We start from the raw sequence: 21782 nt of genomic DNA on the forward strand, positions 1-21782 counted from the left end.
GTAATATATGGTGACATATATGTACTGTGATAATAAATTTATTTGAACTTCAAACATTTAAGAAAGAGACACATGGATGAATGAAAAATGGAGAGCTACATGGGAGGGAAAGGTTTGATTGATGTTGGAGAATACCTGCCAATTTCTAATTGCGTTACAAGATCATTTACCTTATTACATATACAGCAAGCATTCAAATATAATAGCAACAGTCTTGTATTTACCCAACTTTTCAACTTTGTCTCCATGTTTCCTGATGCCAAATTCTTACCTGTTTCTAATTTTTTTTCTCTTTTTCTGGCAACTTCTGTAGCTCTCCTGAACTCTCCTTCCTTTTGACTTTATCCATACATTTCCAAGCTGCTAAACCCACCCTCCTACCATTCAGTCTAAAGCCAATCCTTAACCCTATTATGTGATTGCCAAGACAATGGGGTTCCATCTATCTCTGAATTTACTACCAAATGTTATATTCTCCACCAGTGATAAAAATTTAAAAAATTAAACTCTGTCCTATTGTGAAGCTGCATGACTAGATTAAACATTTGTATTTAAATCTAATTGTGTATCTTAAAATAGGAAATCAAAGATTATTGCAAAATATGTATATTTGTTTGTATATATTGTTTGGCTTGATTGTAAAATTGTAAAGAAAAAAATTGACACAAAATGATTGGGAATATCAGACTTTTCTAAAATATGTAATTACTGTCTGATGTGATTCATTGCTCTTGTCCCGAACACTAATTTGTTCCTTTCTTTGTCAGACTGAAGATGAAGAAGTAGATGATGTTTAGATCGAAAGTGGGCTGTGCAAATCCAAAAATTAAACGGCAAGCCAAAACAGGCACCAAGGTGGAGTGGTTTGTAACTTTAACACTTGGACATCCATCACACAAAAAAGCACCTGCTTCAGTTTGAACTCATCTCTCCGCAGTCTCTCCTGACCTTTGTTTTGTCAGAATGACACCCAGGCCTCATAAACTAATTAACTCCAGCCTAATTTACATTCCAACCTCACCAACAATTCTATCCCTCTTGTCAGCCACAAGTCTCAAGCAGATCAGAAGGATTCAGTTTCATAGAATTCATAGCATCTTGAAAATGTACAGTACAGAATGGAAGCCATTCAACCCATCGTGCCCATGCTAGCAGTAAAGAGGCTGTTCAGACATAACTGCTCATTCACATTCACATACAATGTGGATATTTGGCTCCACTATCTTTTCAAGCAAAGTTTCAGATTCTGACAATTCCTTGACAGAAAAATAACATGTTTCACTACTCCCCTCTAATCCTTCTACCAATTAATAGAAATCCAAGCCGCCTAGTTATTGACCTTACTGCCAAGGGTAGCAGATCCTTCCTCTTCATTCTGTCTGGACTTCACATAATTTAGAGACTAATTAAATCTTCCTTCAGTCTACCATGTTCCAAACAAAAAAAAAACTCCAGCTGAGCCAAATACTTCTCAAAACTATAATTCTCCCACCCGGGAAACATCCACATAAATCTCTGCACTTTCTAGTGCAATTAATTCCTTCCTGTAACATAGTGACCAAAGCTGTATGCAAGTCTCCAGCCATGAGCAAAATTGTCTTTCACACTATTCAAGAAGCATCACACTCCTCTCGTGTTCTTTGCCCCATTGGTAAGGGGAAATATTCCACAGTTTTCTGACCTCTATTTATTTCTCCTGCTGTTTCGAGGGATCTCCGCACCACGATTCCTCTGTTCTTTACACTTCTGATTATTCAGCCATTTATTAGGTGTCACCTTGTCGACTTTGCCCTACCCGATATATCTTTTGCCACTTCTGTGCACAGCTAACAGTCCATTCAACCAAAATGCTCTTCCTGACTATTGACCACATTGCCAATTTTGGTATCATGGAACATAAAACATTTCAATACAGTACAGGCCCTACATTGCACATTTTAACCTACTCTCAGATCAATATAACCCTTCCATTCTAAATAAACCTCCATTTATCTATTACCTATGTGCCTATCTAAGAGTGCCTTAAATATCTCTAAAGTATTTGTCTCCACCATCACCCCTGGCATGGCGTTCCAGACACCCACCACTCTCTATCATACCTCTGACATCCCCCCTTTACTTTCCTCCAATCACCTTAAAGTTATGCACCCTCATATTAGCCATTTCCATCCTAGGAAAAAAGACGCTGGCTATCCATTTGATCTTGTCCTCTTATCTACATGTACACCTCTATCACGTCACCTTTCATCCTACTTTATAGATTTTAGCAAAGGGTTTGAAGAGATAAGGCCTAGGTCATTCAACCTATTCACATGACACACTCTCTAATCGAGGCAGTGTCCTGGTAAATGTCCTCTGCACCTATCATGTATGATCTATTTCTTTTAGAGCAATGACCCCCCTCGCACACTCTCCCTTAGCACTATGTATACGTAGATCTGTTGTCCGTGAATGCACATTGTTCTCTCTTGCTGCAATGTTAATATGCTAATTAAATATCTTTCCTGTGCAAGCTTTTATTTTAATATTAATTTAGTTGTGCACAGACACAACAAATTTTCAACGAGTATAAACCGAACGTCAGGAAATATCACAAACTACACTGACAGTTATGGCAAGACTACGGGACAAAACAGCAATACTGAAAAGGCCGTCACGGATGCTAAAAAGCACGTGAGAACAGTGAATGACGAGCTGAACATAAAGTGAAAATAACATGGCAATGGCTTCAGTCAGGGAAGTAGACAAAGTTTATAAGCCCTAACGAAGGCTGGGAGTCGTACATCGAGAAACTATCCAATCAAAGGTTCAGTCTGTCAAGAGGTTTGCGAGGGTGCTGCGATCTACGCACTACCCCCGGTGACCCAGCAGGCACCGCTGGTGAGGATGTTTTGGGTGGATCTAGTGTCGGGGACACGAGAGGGGTCTGTGTGTCCGCGTGAGAATGTCCATCCTCTTCAGGGGACTCTGCCCCCTCTGCCAGCGTCTCTCCCTCTAGCAAAGTCACTGGTGGACATGCTTTTCTGGTATGCATTAAATGGTCATTGCTCCTTCACTGTTTTGGACTACTGAGCTTCTTTGAAATCAGCGGCAAGCTATTCTCAGCATTATTGGGATAAACGGGATCTGCAGGTTTGCCACCTAGCTTGGAACACACTGAAGAAGGAACTTTGGTTTTTGAACTGTCGTCACAGCCATGGCTCAGAATAGACCCAATTGCAAATTTTTCATGGAGTTCCTTGTTATCACTTGGAACTATCTGGAGTTCAACAGCAGGAAATCACAATGATTTTTGGAAAACCTCTTGTGCTTGAACAAAGATCTTGTCTGTTAAATCACAGTCATTGATTTTGATGTTACATTCATTCTCCTGGAGCTGGTTCTCTTTTCTTGAACAGCTGTTCTCTTCAATACCACAAATACTCAGGTCAAGGAATCTTCCACTCAGTGTAGAGTTAAAAGGCACCACATGGATTCCCAGGGGGCCACCACCTACAGAAAACTTTACTTTCTTTGTCAAATCACTTAGAGTGCTTTCTGAATGCTTCTCTGGTGGTCCTGGAGGCTCTGTTCTTACATCGTCTGTGGGTGCCCCGTTTGCTACTGTTACAATTGGCTTCACGTGCAGGTTCCTGTTAGCGGGATCATCAGGCTGAGATGCACCTTGCTGTAACTGGGCAGGTGGTACACGAGCTGGGTCACAGCTTCGCCATGCTAGAAGTGGCGTGCTGGCTTTCAGTGCCGAGGGGGTAACTTCAATTGCTCCTGTAATAGGCTGAAGAGCAGCCAGCTGCGCTACAAGCTCACACTCAAATGTGTCCGGACTGTCTGTCACTCACATTGCCATTGGCGACTTCATCTGCATGCTGCCCCTCACGCTCTTCCGTCAAGTGTGCATATTTAAATTCATGCCAGCTGAGCCGGGTTTTGCGAAGCCAATCGTGGCTCAAAAGACTGGGCCCACTGCCTTAGCTATCACCAGCCTGGCTTCAGCTTTCTGGCTGAAATATCCACATATAACACCCCTAAATGAGGTATGGGCTGCCCCGTATAGGTGCTGATTTGGAGCTTAGATGGTCTGATGGGAGGCAGGTTGGATCCCCATGTCCTCCTGTAGGTCTCTTCACTAATGACCGATGCTGTAGCCCCTGAATCAATCTCGAACTTAATGTCCTTTCCCCTGACAGTGACTGTGGCATAATATGGTTCAGGTTGTCCCTCATCCGTTTCCACCCCAAACACGTTGTAGGCACACGCTGCCTCCTCGTCTGCTTCTCCTTGGTGGTGTGTGGCTGCCTGAGTCTGCTGAGCTTTCCCCTGCCCAGGCTTAACCTTACCCTTTATGCTCCTGCACTTTTTAACTAAATGTCCCTTCTTGCTACAAGCATGGCAGACAGTATCTTTAAATTTATAAACATTTGCATAGTGCGTTTCTCCACACCGAAAACATTCTACCCGCTTTGCCTATTTACCAGTCTCCCTCCTGACTTGGAGCACTGCCGCCAACTGCAGCCCCCCCGCCCCATGTCCTTTCTGTATATTCAACTCCATGCCTTGGGCAATCTCTAGGGCTTTCTTGAAAGTCAACGGTGGGGTTTCCCCCAACAAGCGGCATTGTACGGCAGCATTATTATCACAGAGCATGTCCTCCAACACGGCTCCGAAATCGCAATGCTCCGACAGCTGCCGAAGCTCAGCCACAAAATCACCCACAGACTGACCTGGCTTCCGGACATGGCTGTGAAACTTGAACCGTTGGGCTATCACCGAAGACTTCAGATTGTGGTGGTTCCCCACGAGCTTGACCAGTTCGTCACATGGAATTTCTCCCGGTTTCTGCGGTATAGCTAAGTTCCTTATCAGCTTGTACATCTTTGCCCCACACACACTCAGGAGAATAGAGCACTTCTTAGCCCCCTCAGTAATTCCATTAGCACAGAAAAAGTGGCCCAACCTTTCCTCGTACTCCAGACACTCCTCGATTTGCTCGTCAAACACACTCACCGTTCCGAACGGAGCCATCCGAACACAAGGCTCCTCGCCCACTCACAGCTCCTGATCGAAAACGGGGCCGATCCGTCCACAAAACCGGTTTACCTCGTCGCCAAAAATATGTGGTAACTTCTACTTTACAAAAAGACCACTCGACAACTTGATGGCCAAAAGAGCATCTTTATCTGAGACGGCAAATGATATTTACAATACAGAGGCTTCCAGGTACCTCGTGCGGCCTGAGTGGTGGAACTATATACAATGCATACTGGGAGTAAAAGAACGGCAGTATAGACCCTGCCAATCCCGGATCCCGCCTCTTGCTACCAACAGCTTCCCGGTTAGTATTAACTTACTTTTAATAATACTCACATTACAACAGGAGAAGAATGGGAAGACTGGTTCAAGCTGTCAGGAAAGTGGCAGTAACTCAAATAACCATGTGTTACAATGTTGAATCTTGAAATGGATGGGTTACAGCAGTAGTAGGCCACAGACAAAAACTCAGTGGCCACTTTATTAGGTACAGGAAATACCTAATAAAGTGGACACTGAGTGTATTTAACCTCCAGCAGTATCATTATAACAAATTGACTGGTCATTACAGATTGTGGGAACTTGCTGTGTGAAAATTGGCTGCAGCATTAATTATCATCCACTGTGGGATATCCTGAGATTATGAAATATGCCTTACTATTACAAGTTCTCTTTTCTTTTACTTGCACCTGCTTTACATATCGGCAATAATGCAATGGGAAAATCGTCCATTAGCAAAAGGTATGAATAACAAATTTATCCTCTGTCTCTAATGACATTACTCAACAAAATTGTCCAGAATGCAACACAGGTTAACGACCTCACTCCAGCAGACCCTAAAAACAGAGACAAAAGTAGAAATTGCACGATGCTGCAATGTACAGGTAAGATACAGTTTTGGGCTGCAATGAAAGAATCTTGGCTTTCCTTTATTGTAGATTTTGTTGATGAAAACAAATACCAAAGATATTTTGTTCCCTTTCTTTTATGGCTCTAATCTTGATGGTCATAAAAAGGAAATTGAATATTTTGAAATTAATTTTGATTTTAATTGTACTCTTTGTTAATTTTGTGTTTAGCCTTGTTATTTTGTGTTTAGTCTGGGGAATCAGCATGCATGCAGGAAGATGACATAGGACTCAAATGACCTCAGTTAGAAAAGATGCTCTGGGCCTGGTGCTCTCAGCTCATCAAAATTATTAATTAGTGTGTCAGCTGCAGTCCCTGCTTGCCTGGATAAACATATCTCTACATTAGTTAATGCAGCTTTGGCTAGAAGCTGAAAGAAAGACAATTTGCACCTTTCCCTTAAATTCTCTCCTACATGCACCAAATCACAATGAGCAGATTGTTTGCCTGATGTATAAACAAATCTGTCAAATTAATGGGGATTAAAATTTGTCCCAAGTGCATGCTTCCTTATGTAGATTCTGCTGCTCCTCTAGTAGAACCACATCCAATTTGTTTTGGCAAACTGGGATAATAACGACACCTACATGTACTCAGATCATTCTGCAAGCCTGATTTCTGATCATTTCGTCATTCCAGTAACAGAGAAAGCTTTTGGGTGGTACAGCTTCCCCAACGTTAAATTTGTAAGCTATATGGTGATAGTATTTTTGCCCATATAGCCAGAAAATATTATTTAGTAAATTATATTATATTGTGGTGACCCACTTTCTGCTCAGGTGAACCGGCTCACAAATAGCCAGCGGGGAGAGATTTTGGTAATGCACTTCTGACGTCACTTTCGCCTGGAAAGGGCGGGCGCTCGGGATTTAAATACCAGCACCAGGAAGTTTGAATAAACTAGTCTCGAAACGACTTACCGACTGTGTGTCATTATTTCAGCGCTGTGTGTAGCACATTGCTACATTGGTGACCCTGACAGTCCAAACGGGATTTGGACCAAAGATGACCGACTCTTCATCTGTTCACACAGTTTCACTAAAACTGCGGACTTTCTGGACGCTGCGACCACGCGTGTGGTTTAGCCAAGCAGAAGCCCAGTTCCAGATTTGGAAGATATCCTCTGATTCCACGCGTTACTACCATGTGGTGAATGCCCTTGACCAGGAGACGGCCACCCAGGTCACGGATTTCATACAGTCACCCCTGGAAGAAGGCAAATATGAAGCATTCAAGGCGCTGCTCATTGGGACCTTTGGCCTCTCACAGCGTGAGCGGGGTGCCCACCTCCTTCACCTGGACGGTTTGGGAGGCAGACTGCCGTCAACATTGATGAACGAGATGCTGTCCCTGGCTGATGGACACAAGCCCTGCCTCATTTTCGAGCAAGCGTTCCTGGAGCAACTGCCCGAGGACATACATCTGCTGCTGGCCGACACAGATTTCAGCGACCCCCGGAAGGTGGTGGCCCAGGCAGACGTGCTGTGGAAAGCCAAGAGGGAGAGCGTGGAGTCCGTTGGTCAGATTACCAGGCCACGCACCCAACAGCAGACCAGACCAGGCCCAGCAGGGGGGCACACACAACACAGAGGCAGGAGTGAGGAGGCCAGTGAACAATGGTGTTTCTACCACCAGCGGTGGGGCACAAAAGCCCGCCGTTGTCGCCTGTCCTGCCAGGGCCAGGGCCAGCTGCTGCTAATGACTATGGCGGCTGGCCACCAGGACAGCCTCTTGTACGTCTGGGACAAACAGTCAGGACGCCGCTTCTTGGTTGACACCGGAGCGGAGATCAGCGTCTTGCCCCCGACGGGGTACAACACCCACAACAGGAAGCCAGGACCCACCCTGAGGGCTGCAAATCGCAGCACGATACGGACCTATGGCACCCGCACAATGCAGCTGCAGTTCGGTGCCAGCCGGTTCACGTGGGACTTCACACTGGCCGCGGTGGCCCAACCACTCCTGGGGGCGGACTTCTTGTGAGCTCACAGCCTGCTGGTCGACTTGCAAGGGTAAAGACTGGTACATGCCGAGACTTTCCAGACGTTCTCCCTGGGTGAAGCCAAGTTGCCGGCCCCACACCTGGAATCCATCACGCTGTCAGACAACAAATTCACCAGACTCCTGGCGGGCTTCCCATCGATTCTGACACCGCAGTTCATGGCAGCCATGCCCAGACACGGGGTACAGCACCACATTCCAACCCAGGGACCACCCCTCCACGCCTGCGCACAAAGGCTCCCCCCGGAAAAGCTCCGCCTGGCGAAGGAGGAATTCAAGCAGATGGAGGAATTGGGGATCATACGGCGGTCCGACAGCCCATGGGCCTCCCCCCTGCACATGATGCCCAAAGCAACAGGGGGCTGGAGACCATGTGGCGACTACCGCAGGCTGAACGAGGCTACGATGCCGGACCACTACCCTGTGCCGCACATTCAAGACTTTGCAGCAAACCTGCACGGCGCACGGATCTTCTCCAAGGTGGGCCTCATCTGGGGATACCATCAAATCCCAATGCATCCGGACGACGTCCCCAAAATGGCACTCATCGCCCCTTTCGGCCTTTTCGAGTTCCTCCGCACGCCATTCGGCCTAAAGAATGCCGCACAGACGTTTCCACGGTTAATGGATGCGGTGGGACGTGACCTGGACTTCGCTTTCATCTATTTGGACGACATCCTCATAGCCAGCAGCAGTCATCAGGAGCATCTGTCCCACCTCCGTCAACTCTACGTCCGACTGAGTGAACACGGCCTGACAATCAACCCGGCCAAATGCCAGTTTGGGCTCGACACCATTGACTTCCTGGGCCACAGGATTACTAAAGACGGGGCAACCCCTCTGCCCAATAACGTCGACGCAGTCTGCCATTTCCCCCAACCCAACACAATCAAAGTCCTTCAGGAATTCGTGAGTATGGTAAATTTCTACCACCGCTTCCTCCCTTCAGCTGCCTGAATCATGCACCCCCTGTTTGCTCTGATATCGGGTAAGGGCAAGGACATTACCTGGGACGAGGAGTCCGCCACCGCTTTCATTAAAACGAAAGAAGCCTTGGCAAACGCCGCGATGCTAGTGCACCCCAGAATGGACATCCCTACCGCCCTCACAGTGGACGTATCTAACAAAGCAGTCAGTGGGGAGCTGGAACAACTCATCGAGGGTCGCTGGCAACCCCTGGCGTTTTTCAGCAAACACCTGCGGCCACCCGAGCTCAAGTACAGTGCTTTCGACCGGGAACTGTTGGCGCTCTACCTGGCAATCCGGCATTTCAGGTACTTCCTAGAAGGCAGGCCGTTCACCATGTTCACAGACCACAAACTGTTGACCTTCACATTCACGAAGGTGTCCGATCCCTGGTCCGCTTGCCAGCAGCAACATCTGTCCTACATCTCCGAGTACATGACGGATATCCAGCGTGTCTCGGGAAAGGACAACGTCGTGGCGGACGCACTCTCCAGACCAGCTGACCAGGCCCTGTCCCTGGGGGTGGACTATGCAGCACTGGCGGAGGTGCAGCAGGCAGACAACGAGATGCCCAGCTACAGGACCGCAGTCTCGGGTTTGCAGCTGCAGGACTTTCTCGTAGGGCCAGGTGATAAGACCCTCCTGTGCGACGTGGCTACCGCCAACCTCACCCCATCGTCCCGGCAGCCTGGAGGCGGCGGGTTTTCGACTCCATTTTGGCGCACCCATCTATCAGGACAACCGTCCGGCTGGTCTCCAGCAAGTTCGCGTGGCATGGACTTCGCAAGCAGGTCAGTGAATGGGCCAGAACGTGCACGCAGTGCCAAACTGCCAAGGTGCAGCGGCACACTAAAACCCCGCCGCAGCAGCTTTGAACCCACCCACCGGAGGTTCGACCACATTCACGTGGATATCGTGGGCCCCCTACCAGTGTCCCGAGGAGCGCGGTACCTCCTAACGATGGTAGACTGGTTCACGAGGTGGACAGAGGCGGTCCCGCTCACCAACACATCTGCCGATTCCTGCGCTCGAGCACTGTTCGCAACCTGGGTAGCACGCTTCGGGGTACTGGCCCACATTACCTCCGACAGAGGCGCCCAGTTCACCTCCAGCCTGTGGTCAGCTGCGGCCAGCCTGTTGGGAACGCAGCTGCACCACACAACTGCCTACCACCCACAGTCGAATGGACTGGTGGAACGCTTATATCGTCACTTGAAGTCGGCTCTCATGGCCCACCTGAGTGGGCCTAACTGGGTGGACGAGCTTCCCTGGGTCATGCTTGAAATTCGCACAGCGCCCAAAGAAGATCTGCACGCCTCGTCGGCCGAGTGGTGTACAGCACACCCCTGGCCGTCCTGTGAGAGTTCATACCAGCCCCAAGGGGGCAAGAGGAAAAACCCGCAGCAGTCCTGGACAGGCTATGTGAAAGGATCGGCAACCTGGCCCCCGTACCAACTTCACAGCACGGACTGACCCCGACCCATGTACCCAAAGAACTGCAAAACTGTAGGTTTGTGTTTGTACGAAGGGGCGGACACCGGGCGCCGTTCAGGGTGATCAACAACAACGGGTCCACATACGTTCTGGACATTGGGGGGAAAGAGAGGAGGTTTTCATGGTGGACCGACTCAAACCAGCCCATGTGGACTTGGCACAGCCGGTCACGGTTCAGGCACCGCGGCGCAGAGGCAGACCTCCCAAACAGAGTTCGACCCAGACTGAGGACATTGGGGGGTGTATCGCCGGTTCTGGGGGGGGGGGGAGTTATGTGGTGACCCACTTTCTGCGCAGGTGAACTGGCTCACAAATAGCCAGCGTGCGGGGAGAGACTTTGGTAAGGCACCTCTGACATCATTTCCGCCCAGAGAGGGCGGGCGCTAGGGATTTAAATACCAGCACCAGGAAGTTTGAATAAACTAGTCTCGAAATGACTTACCGACTGCGTGTTGTTATTTCAGTGCTGTGTGTGGCACATTGCTACAATATATTACTAAATAATCCACATTGAATGTTAATTTGTCATTTAATGACATTGATTCAATCAAAGTTGTATTGCAATCACATCAGTTATCCTTCTGTGTCACAAACAAGAAGACTACTTTTGTGAATAAGGTAGAAAAACATTGATGTCTACAGAATGTTTTCATAAACATAGTTTTAAGGCCCAGCAATCATATACCTCCTCCCCCCACCCTCTAACCCTGACCACTCATCTTTTCTTCTCCAGTCCTGCTGAAGGGTGTCGGCCCAAAACGTCGACTGTCCTCTTTTCTACAGATACTACCTGGTCTACTGAATTCCTCCAGCATTTGGTGCATGCTACTTGAATTTCCAGCATCTGCAGATTTTCTCTCAAATGTTTCTTCATTATGTGTCATGTCATATGACGTAGTCGATGACAGTCTTTCCACAGCAAAATGTTCTGCAGAAGTGCTATGCGATTGCCTTCCTCTGGGCAGAGATTTAACAAGATGTATGACTCCAGCCATTTTCAATACTCTTCAGAGATTGTCTGCCTGGTGTCAGTGGTCGTATAACCAGGACTTGAGATATACACCACCTGCTCCCGTGGCTTCATATGGCCCTGATCGGCCGGGGGTGGGGGGTTGTTGTGGTGGACGGGGCTAAGCAGGTGCTACACTTTCCCCAAGGGTGACCTGCAGTGTAATGGAGGGACGGAGTGCCTTACACCTCCTTTGGTAGGGACGTACCTCTACCCAGTCACCCTGGCAACCATAAGGCAAACTCAACAAGGCCATCCTGTTAACCCTCTCTCAGAATTCAGGTTGTTTAGATAATTGAAATCACGGAGAAACCACTGTGAAAGCCTGATTGGAATTAGTACGTGAATCACGCAAGAAAATAATATGTACATATCTTAGAGCTATGGAGTACATCAGCAAGGAAATAGGCCCTTTGGCCCATTGACCATCAACATCCTTCTAAACCCAGATTCTACCACTCACCTGCACACAAGACTTCATATACATTACACTGGCCAATTAACCTACCAACCCACATGTCTTTTGGATGTGGGAGAAAGCGTTTGCACTCTGGGGAAACCTACACTATCACAGGGAGAATGTGCAAACTCCACCTGCTCTGTGTTCCCAGTCCCTCCACCCCACCCTCCCTGTTGCCCATATCATCTTCATCAAAGGGAAGGAGTTAATGTCATGCTGTATGATGAAGGATTTCAAATATTGCATAAGATAAAATAGATAATATGGAATTGCTTTATGCATTGGCATCGGTCAAGTTAATAAGTTCTTTTTTCTGTCCCGAAAGGGTATGTGGTAGGTTGCGGAGGGAAACAAGATTGCAGATAGCAGAAACTATAATCCCAGCCTTTCAATCGATCCTGTATATTAGTTGTACGAGAGAGCTGAAGAATTATATGCATATACTGTACCGATGTTGATAAGATGAAAGACAGTTCAACTTAGTAACCGTAAGCTAATGCCAATACACTAGAAATCAATATCTAGGACTCAATTAATTCTCACTTTGAGAGGCACAGGCTAGTAAGAGAGAGCCAACATAGATTTGTTAATGACAATTCATTCAACATATCACTCATCGGGGTTTCCTATTTGTGACATTAACTGGGAGTGTTGTATACAAAGAGCCCAAAGCATTCTTGAAGATTTCTACCACTCAGCCCACCATCTCTCTGGCCCACTGTCATGGGGAAGGAGTTACAGAGCATCAGGACCAGGACGGCCAGACTGGGTAACAGCTTCTTCCCCCAGGCTGAGAGATGAGTGAATGCCCTACCCCCACCGAGGTCTTATCACTAGGGCAGCGCAAATAGGCCTTTCTTGTCCTTTGAACAACACCGTCCAGCAATGTCGCCACTTTTTGCTTTCCAGTCATAAAGGACACTTTTTCAGCATACAGACAGACATAAATCAGGTAGGGGAGGAAAGTTAATGCAGCTTGGCCAGGTGGAAGAGAAAGTGATGCCCAAATGTGCATGCAGGCACTGTGTGAGTTTAACCAGAAAATTATGGACGATTTGCCTTGGATCATTATGTATGATTATGTCTGATTACTGAGCATGAAAAAACTCCCAAATATCATCCAGGACCATCTATTGGCAGAATCATCTTGTACAGTAAAGGATCAGAATCAGGTTAAGTTCCATCGGCATATGTCGTGAAATTTGTTGACTTAACAACAGCAGTACAATGCAATACATGATGAATATACAGCAAGCATGTATATGCAATGTATATTAAATAGTTAATTAATAGTCAATTAAATAGTTAATAGTATAATACATAGTTAAGTAATTTAGTGCAATAATTTAGTTAAATTATTTATTTACCTAGAGCAAAAACAGAGAGAAAATGGTGAGGAAGTGTTCATGGGTTCAATGTCCACTTAGAAACTGGATGGCAGAGGGGAAGAAGCTGTTCCTGAATTGTTGAGTGCGTGCCTTTATGCTTCTGTACCTCCTTCCTGATGGCTTGTCCTAGGTGATGAGGGTCCTTAATAAAGGATGTCACCTTTCTGAGACACCGCTCCTTGAAGATGTCTTGGATGTTATGGAGGTTGGTACCCATGATAGAGCTGACAATTTTACAACTTTCTGGAGCTTTTTACGACCCTGTGCAGTAGCCCCCTACCCCCCCATACTGGATAGTGATGCAGCCTGTCAGAATGATGTAGAAATTTTTGAGTGCTTTAGGTAACAAACCATATCTCCTCAAGCCACTGTTTTGTCTCCTTTATAGTTGCATCGATATGTTGGGATCTAGTTAGATCCTCAGAGATGTTGACACCCAGGAACTTGAAATTACTCACTCTCTCCACTTCTGATCTCTCTATGAGGATTGGTTCGTGTTCCCTCATCTTATCCTTTCTCAAACCCACAATCAGTTCTTTGGTCTTACTGACACTGAGTGCAAAGTTGTTGAGATTCTTCCAACAATGGTTGTATCATCAGCAAATTTATAGATGGCATTTGAGCTAAACCTAGCCAAACAGAAATGGGTATAGAGAGAGTAGAGGATTATATTTAGTGGGGGAGGAGATTGGAGGATTGAATAAAGGGAGAAGAAAACTAGGGGAATGAAACTCACCCACTCTCACCCCACCAGATCCCATCTGCCATCATTCCATCGCCCTCTGGTTTCACCCATTAGTTACCAGTTTCTGTTGCCAATGCACATGAGCACACACACAGAGGCAATCTTTCCCATTCCCTAGTCCTATTGCAGAGCCTTGATCTGAGCATCAACTTTTGCTTCCTCAGATGCTAGATTCCAGTGACTCCAGTCCCTGTTGTCATTGCAAAGGCCTGTTGTTATAATGAGAGGTTGGTTTAATCTCTCTGAAAGTAACGTGAAAGCAGGTTCACGGGTTTGGTGAGCAAGACAGAAAACTCTGACTGCGAATAAGCATATTAATAATTTATTTACAGACAGCAAAAATTTCAACCAAACATTTAAGTCCCCCCAGTTACACAAATACAAAATTAAATATCCAACAAACAGATACTTCGTTAAGAGTGTGTGTGGAACATATCTTCTCAGTGGTTCTGGGGACAACGGAAAAGAGCGAACCCCTCACATGTGCTAAACACAAAGTACATTGCAGATGCTGTGGTCAGAGCAACACGTACAAACAAGCTGGATGAACTCAGCAGGTCGGGCAGCATCCGTTTAAATGAGCAGTCAACGTTTCGGGCCAAGACCCTTTGTCAGGACTGAAGAAGGAGGGGGCAGGGGCCCTATAAAGAAGGTGGGGGGAGGGGGGAGGTGCCAGGAGAAAAACCAATCAGAGGAAAGATCAAGGGGTGGGGGAGGGGAAGCAGGGAGAGGATAGGCAGGAGAGGTGAAGAAGGAATCTAAGGGGAAAGCACTATGAGTAGTAGAAGAAGGCAGAATCATGAGAGAGGTGATAGGCAGCTAGAAGAGGAGACAGAGTGAAAGTGGGATAGGGGAAGGGAGAGGGAGGGAATTACTGGAATTTGGAGAATTCGATGTTCATACCAAGGGGCTGGAGACTACCCAGACGGTATATGAGGTGTTGCTCCTCCAACCGGAATTTGGCCTCATCATGGCAGTAGAGGAGGCCATGTATGGACATATCGGAATGGGAATGTGAAGCAGAGTTGAAGTGGGTGGCAACCGGGAGATCCTGTCTGTTGTGGCAGAGGTGCTCGACGAAGTGGTCCCCCAATCTGTGTCGGGTCTTGCCGATGTAGAGGAGGCCGCACCGGGAGCTCCGGATGCAATAGATGACCCCAGCAGACTCACAAGTGAAGTGTTGCCTCACTTGGAAGGACTGTTTAGGGCCCTGAATGGTGGTAAGAGAGGAGGTGTAGGGACAGGTGTAGCACTTAAGCTTGCAGGGATAAGTACCAGGTGGGAGATCTGTAGGGAGGGACATGTGGACAAGGCAGTCGCGGAGGGATCAATTCCTGTGAAAAGCAGAGAGGGGTAGAGAGGGAAAGATTCCTTAGTGGTGGGGTCCTGTTGAAGGTGGCAGAAGTTGTGGAGGATAATATGCTGGATCCGGAGGCTGGTGGGGTGATAAGTAAGGGCAAGGGGAACACTGTCCCTGTTGTGGTGACGGGAGGATGGGGTGAGGGCTGAAGTGCGGGAAATGGAGGAGATGCGGGTGAGGGCATCATTGATGATGGCAGAAGGGAAACCACGATTCTTAAAGAAAGAAGACATTTGGGATGTCCTGGAATGGAAAGCCTCATCCTTTGAGCAAATGCTGCAGAGACGGAGGAACTGGGAATAGAGAATAGCATTTTTACATTTGGCAGGGTGGGAAGAGGTACAGTCGAGGTAGTTATGAGAGTCAGTGGGTTTATAGATGTCAGTGGACAGTCTGTCTCCAGAGATGGAGACTGAGAGATCGAGAAAGGGGAGAGAAGTGTCCGAGATGGACCAAGTGAACTTGAGGGCTGGGTGGAAGTTAGAGGCAAAATTGATGAAATTGACGAGCTCAGCATGGGTGCAGGAAGCAGCACCAATGTAGTCGTCAATGCAGCGAAGGAAAAGTTGGGGAGCAGTACCAGTATAGATTTGGAGCATAGACTGTTCCACATAACCTACGAAGAGGCAGGCATAGCTGGGACCCATGCAAGTGCCCATAGCTACACCCTTGGTCTGAAGAAAGTGGGAGAAGCCGAAAGAGAAGTTATTAAGTGTGAGTACCAGTTCCGCCAGCCTGAGGAGTGGGGTGGTGTTGAGGAACTGGTGAGGTCTATTGTCTAGAAAGTAGCGGAAGGCTTTGAGACCTTCTGGATGGGGAATTGAAGTGTATAAGGACTGGACATCCATGATGAAAATGAAGCGGTCGGGACCGGGGAACTGGAAGTTATTGAAGAGGTGGAGGGGCATGGGATGTATCCCAGATGTAGGTAGGGAGGGATTGAACTATGGGTGACAAAATGGAGTCCAGGTAGGCAGATAGAAGTTCAATGGGGCAGGAGCAGGCCGAAACTATGGGCCTACCAGACAGTCAGGCTTATGGATCTTGGGGAGGAGATAAAACCAAGCAGTGCGGAATGTGGGAATTATGAGTTTTTTGGCTGAGCATGGAAGGTCTCCGGAGTTGATAAGGGCAGTGATGGTACGGGAGACAATGGTTTGATGTTTTTTGGTGGGGTCCTGTTCCAGGGGTCAGTAAGAGGAGGTGTCAGAGAGCTGCCGTTTGGCCTCAGTGAGGTGGAGGTCTGTCCGCCAGACCAATATGGCACCATCTTTGTCTGCGGGTTTGATGGTGAGGTTAGGATTAGTGCGGAGAGAGGGGGTGAGGTTGGAACAGGAGGGAGAAGTGGTGAAGTTGAGATGGTTGATATCTCAGCGACAGTTGGAGATGAAAAGATCAAGTGCGGGTAGAAGGCCCGGTGGGGGTGTCCAGGAGGAGGAGGAGGAGGAGGCTTGAAGACGGGGGAAGGGTCATCAACAGGGGGCGGGAAATCCTTGTTAAAGTAGTAGGCTTGGAGACATAGGCGACGGAAGAAGAGTTCAGCATCATGCCTCACATGTGCTATTCTTTATACCCCTGAGGTTCTTGAAACTGGACCACTAGATGCCATGGCACACAAGGCAACCAATGGGAAAAGTTGCTACAGCTTGAAGCTGACCAATCAACACGGCAGAGGCAGTTTTCAACTGGCAAGTAAGCCACAACCCCACACTACACCAAAGCATTGATAGAAGGATGCAGGTTGACAACAAAAGGAAATGTATAAGAGGTTGGAGTGGCAAGTTGTTCAAAGTGAGGTGGTAACTACCTGGAACGAGCTGCCAGAGGAGGTGGTTAAAGCAGATACAATGATCTTTAAAAGGCTTTTGGATAGATATTTGAATAGGAATGGCATAGAGGGATAAAAACTAATGCAGGTAAATAGAATTAGCAATGTTAAGATACACATCCCAGCACGCTGTACAACTCTATGTTTAAATTCTGCATTTATTAAGACCACAGACCATAAGATGTAGGAGCAGAAGGAGGCCATTCAGCCCATCAAGTTTCCGATTATTAATGGGAAAATTATTTCATTTTGTTGTCTTTTTGAGAAGAAGAAGCTAAAGTCAGATGTATCCGTATTATGGTGGAATAAAGGGAATTATTCCAGTGAGAGAGGAGTTGGCCGGAATTGATTGGAAAAGGACACTGGCAGGGATGATGGCAGAGCAGCAATGGCTGGAATTTCTGAAAGCAATTCAGAAGACACAGGATATATACATCCCAAAGAGAAAGAAGTATTCTAAAGGCAAGATGACACAACTATGGCTAACAAGAGAAGTCAAAGCCAACATAAAAGACAAAGAGAGAGCATTTAATATAGCAAAAATTAGCGGTAAGTTAGAGGATTGGGAAGCTTTCAAATACCAACAGAAGACAACTAAAAAAGTCATTAAGAAGGTAACAATGGAATACGAAAGTAAGCTAGCCAATAATATGAAAGAAGATACCAAAACGTTCTTCAGATACATAAAGTGTAAAAGAAGGGCAAGAATGCATATCAGGTCACTGGAAATTGATGTTGGAGAGGTAGTAATGGGGTAAAAGGAAAGGGCAGATGAACTGAATAAGTATTTTGTGTCAGTCTTCAACATAGAAGACATTAGCAAAGTTCTGAAAGAGGTGGCTGAAGAGATCGTGGAGGCATTAGTAATGATCTTTCAAGAATCACTCAATTCTGGTATGGTTCCGGAAAACTGGAAAATTGCAAATGTCACTCCACTCTTCAAGAAGGGCGAGAGGCAGAAGGAAGGAAATTATAGGCAAGTTAGTCTGACCTCATTGGTTAGGATGACGTTGGAGTTGATTGTTAAAGATGTGGTTTCAGTGTACTTGGAGGCATATGATAAAATAGCCCATAGTCAGCATGATTTCCTCAAGAGAAAATTTTGCCTACAAATTTGTTGGAATTTTTGGAAAAAAAGCAGGAAAGACAAAGGAGAATCACTTGATGTTGTGTACTTTGATTTTCAGAAGGTCTTTAACAAGGTACCACACATGAGGCTGCTTAACAAGCTACAAGGTATTACAGGAAAGATTCTAGCGGATAAAGCAGTGGCTGACTGGCAGGAAGCAAAGAGTGGGAATGAAGGAAGACTTTTCTGATGGCTGCCGGTGACCCCACAGGGGTCTGTGTTGAGACAGATTCTTTTTACATTATACATCAATGATTTGGATGATGAAATTGATGGCTTTACGGCAAAGTTTGCAGACAATATGAAGATAGGTGGAGGGGAGGCAGGTAGCTTTGAGGAACTAGAGAGGCTACAGAATGACTTAAAGAGATTAGAAGAATGAGCAAAGAAGCAGCAGATAGAATAGTGTCAGGAAGTGTATTGTCATGCACTTTGGTAAAAGAAATAAAAGTGCTGACTTATTTTCTAAATAGAGAAAAAATACAAAAAATTGAGGTGTAAAGGGACTATGGAGTTCTTGTGCAGGATTCCCTAAAGGAAAATTTGCAGGTTGAGTCTGTGGTGAGGAAGTGCAATGTGAATATTCATTTCAAGCGGACCAGAATATATAATCAAAGATGTAATGTTGCAACTTTATAAATCATTGGTGAGGCCCCACACAGAGAGTATTCAAAGGAGGTTCACAAAAATGATTCCAGGTTCGAACGGCTTTTCATATGAAGAGGAGTTGATGGCTCTGGTCCTGTATTCACTGAAATTCAGAAGAATTAGGGCTGACCTTATTGAAACCTATCGAATGGGGTAAGGTCTTGCTAGAGTGCATGTGGAGAGGATATTTCCTATGGTGGGAGAGTCTAAGACTGGAGGACATAGCCTCAGAATAGAGGGGTGTCCTTTTTAAATGGGAATGACGACAAATTTCTTTATCCAGAGAATGGTGAATATGTAGAATTCATTGCCACAGGCAGCTGTGGAGGCCAAGTCTGTATGCACATTTAAGAAGGAGGCTGATAGATTCTTGATTAGTCAGGGCATGAGGTGTTATGGGGGAGAAGGCAGGAGATTGGGACTGAGAGGAAAAATGGATCAGCCATGATGAAATAGAGGAGTACAGTCAATGGGCCAAATGGCCTAATTCAGCTCCTATGTCTTATGGTCTCTTAACCTCTTATTCAAATTAATGTTGTTCTCCATGCTTGGTAGCATATAACAGTGAGAATTCATTCACGAAGGAAGGTAAACTATTGTAAACAAATCATGTTTTCAAGTCGTATTATAAAGCAGGTAATCGGCAAACCACTTACAAAATATTTCTCCTAATTATAACTAATTTACTACTTGAAAGACGATTAACTCAGCAATCCTATGTTTCCCTTTCAGAATAGCAAATAGTAGTAACCATTGAATTCTAGTTACCTTTATTATTTCTAGGCAATTGCTATGATCATGAGATTCAGAGGTTCATGGCATTTTTGATGTTTTCTGCATTGATTAGCTTTCAAAGCTAATTTATTCCCAGACTTCATACTAGACCATAAGACATAGGAGCAGAATGAGGCCATTTGGCCCATTGAATCTGATTTGCTTTGATCATGGCTGATTTATTTTCCCTCTCAACCCCATTCTCTTGCCTTCTCCCCGTATTAATCATCATATGTGTGGTTTGATCATACTACAACCAACGAGTCTTTCCATAGAACTCTGAGCTGATTTCAGATAGGATCCTTTCAATAAATCACTGAGAGTTTTGACTTCCCAGCAGTGCTGTTTTTATTTTTGTTCTTATGATCAATGTTAGATATTAATTTTGATTCATGATTAAGATTAAAGTAATAGATTAAGGAAATAATTAATCAGGAGTTAGGAAAATAGGTTTATTAATATTATATACAGGCTATTCCCTGTGGTTTTATTAAATATGATCATATTTCATTTACAAGCAATTTATGTCATCTTAAACTGTGTTAGTAAGACACTAAAAATATATGCACTCACTTGCAAATACCATATTATTCAAAATAATCATTAATATTATTTGCATTAATGGGATGGAGCACTGGGTGACACAGTGAATTATAAAATTGTTCTTTTCAGTTTTAAGAAAAATCATCTACGATGTTGAAGTCATTCATCTCATGCACCTGAAACAAAGGTTAAATTTTAACTGGAAGTGATTTGGTACAATCGGGACAATAGCAACCCCAAAATAGCTTACCAATCAGTTAGTACCAATATTCTGGCCAGTAACTTCTCCAAAGCAGTTATCATTGAGTGGGTCAATCACCTACCTGTCTAAAACAGTCAATTCTCTTAAATCTAAGAATTGGGACAGAACTGTCCTTGGCTCATCCAGATCTAAATGGGGCCATTGCCAAAGAAGACCCTAAAGGTAAATTGTTATTGATTTATGTGGAGCCAATAGCATTATCAGGTTTGATTTGAAAATCTGATACCATAGTCAGTGGGAGGAAAGGCAGAGCTGGAGGCATAAAAGCTAAGTGTTTAATTATTTAACTGCAAGATAGATACTCCAAAACAAATTACCTACAGTCAAGAGCCAAAGCTAAAGATCAACATTAAATAAGTAAACAGATGGAATAGGTTAAATGTACCAACATGAACAATGGAAATAGCTAATTTAGTATTAATTTAGAATTAAAGGTGATTCAATGAGCATAAAAGATGATAAACAGTAAATCAATAAATGCATTTTAAAAATTCAGTCAGTGTAGCAGGATTGCAGTAAGTGGGAATTTATGGACAGAGTGATTGTTCCAGATAACAGCTCTTTTACCAAGTATCTCTACCCTGACTTAGGTTCAGATTCAGAGCTGGAGCATTATTTAAGGATGCTCCAAGGAAAAGAGGGTGGGATATCTGATTATTTCATATTTTATTCCAAATGACAGCGATATCTCAGAGGCTCAAAATGCATAAAGTGCACAGAACTGACCATCACCAGGAAAAATCCAGTGAAAGCATTGAAGGTGGTATATGGGAGCTGTCAGGCGCAAACATGGCTCTAACTTTCCAGATCGTGGGAGAATGTGGTGCCATAAAACAGAAGAACAAAGCCCTAGACCCAAGAGAAAATCTAGTGCACACTAAAAACTCCATATTTAATACTGCACTCTTGTCATTTCTGGTATTGTTTGCCAATGGGAGGGAAGGCATGTAGTGAGTGGGCCTGTAGGCAATGAAGAGGAGCCCAGCTGGGAAGAATTCAGGTGAATAAGAGAAAAAAAATGCAGAAATCTGTTACAGGCCAAATGTGGGATGGGTGCAACAGGCGTAACATTGTCTTTGGATTCAGTGCACCATGTGGGAGAACGAACTGCTTTCTGTTTTGGGCCTGCAGTGGGCAGGAGATATCAAATGGGTAAGCAGCCACACCTTGCCCAGCCATCCAGAAATTATTGCATGGAATCAGCCGGCAGGCAAAGCCTTTCAGAGCGAGTATTGTTG

This window comes from Hypanus sabinus, chromosome 13, assembly GCF_030144855.1.
Source record: "Hypanus sabinus isolate sHypSab1 chromosome 13, sHypSab1.hap1, whole genome shotgun sequence".
In the NCBI taxonomy this organism is placed as follows: Eukaryota; Metazoa; Chordata; class Chondrichthyes; order Myliobatiformes; family Dasyatidae; genus Hypanus; species Hypanus sabinus.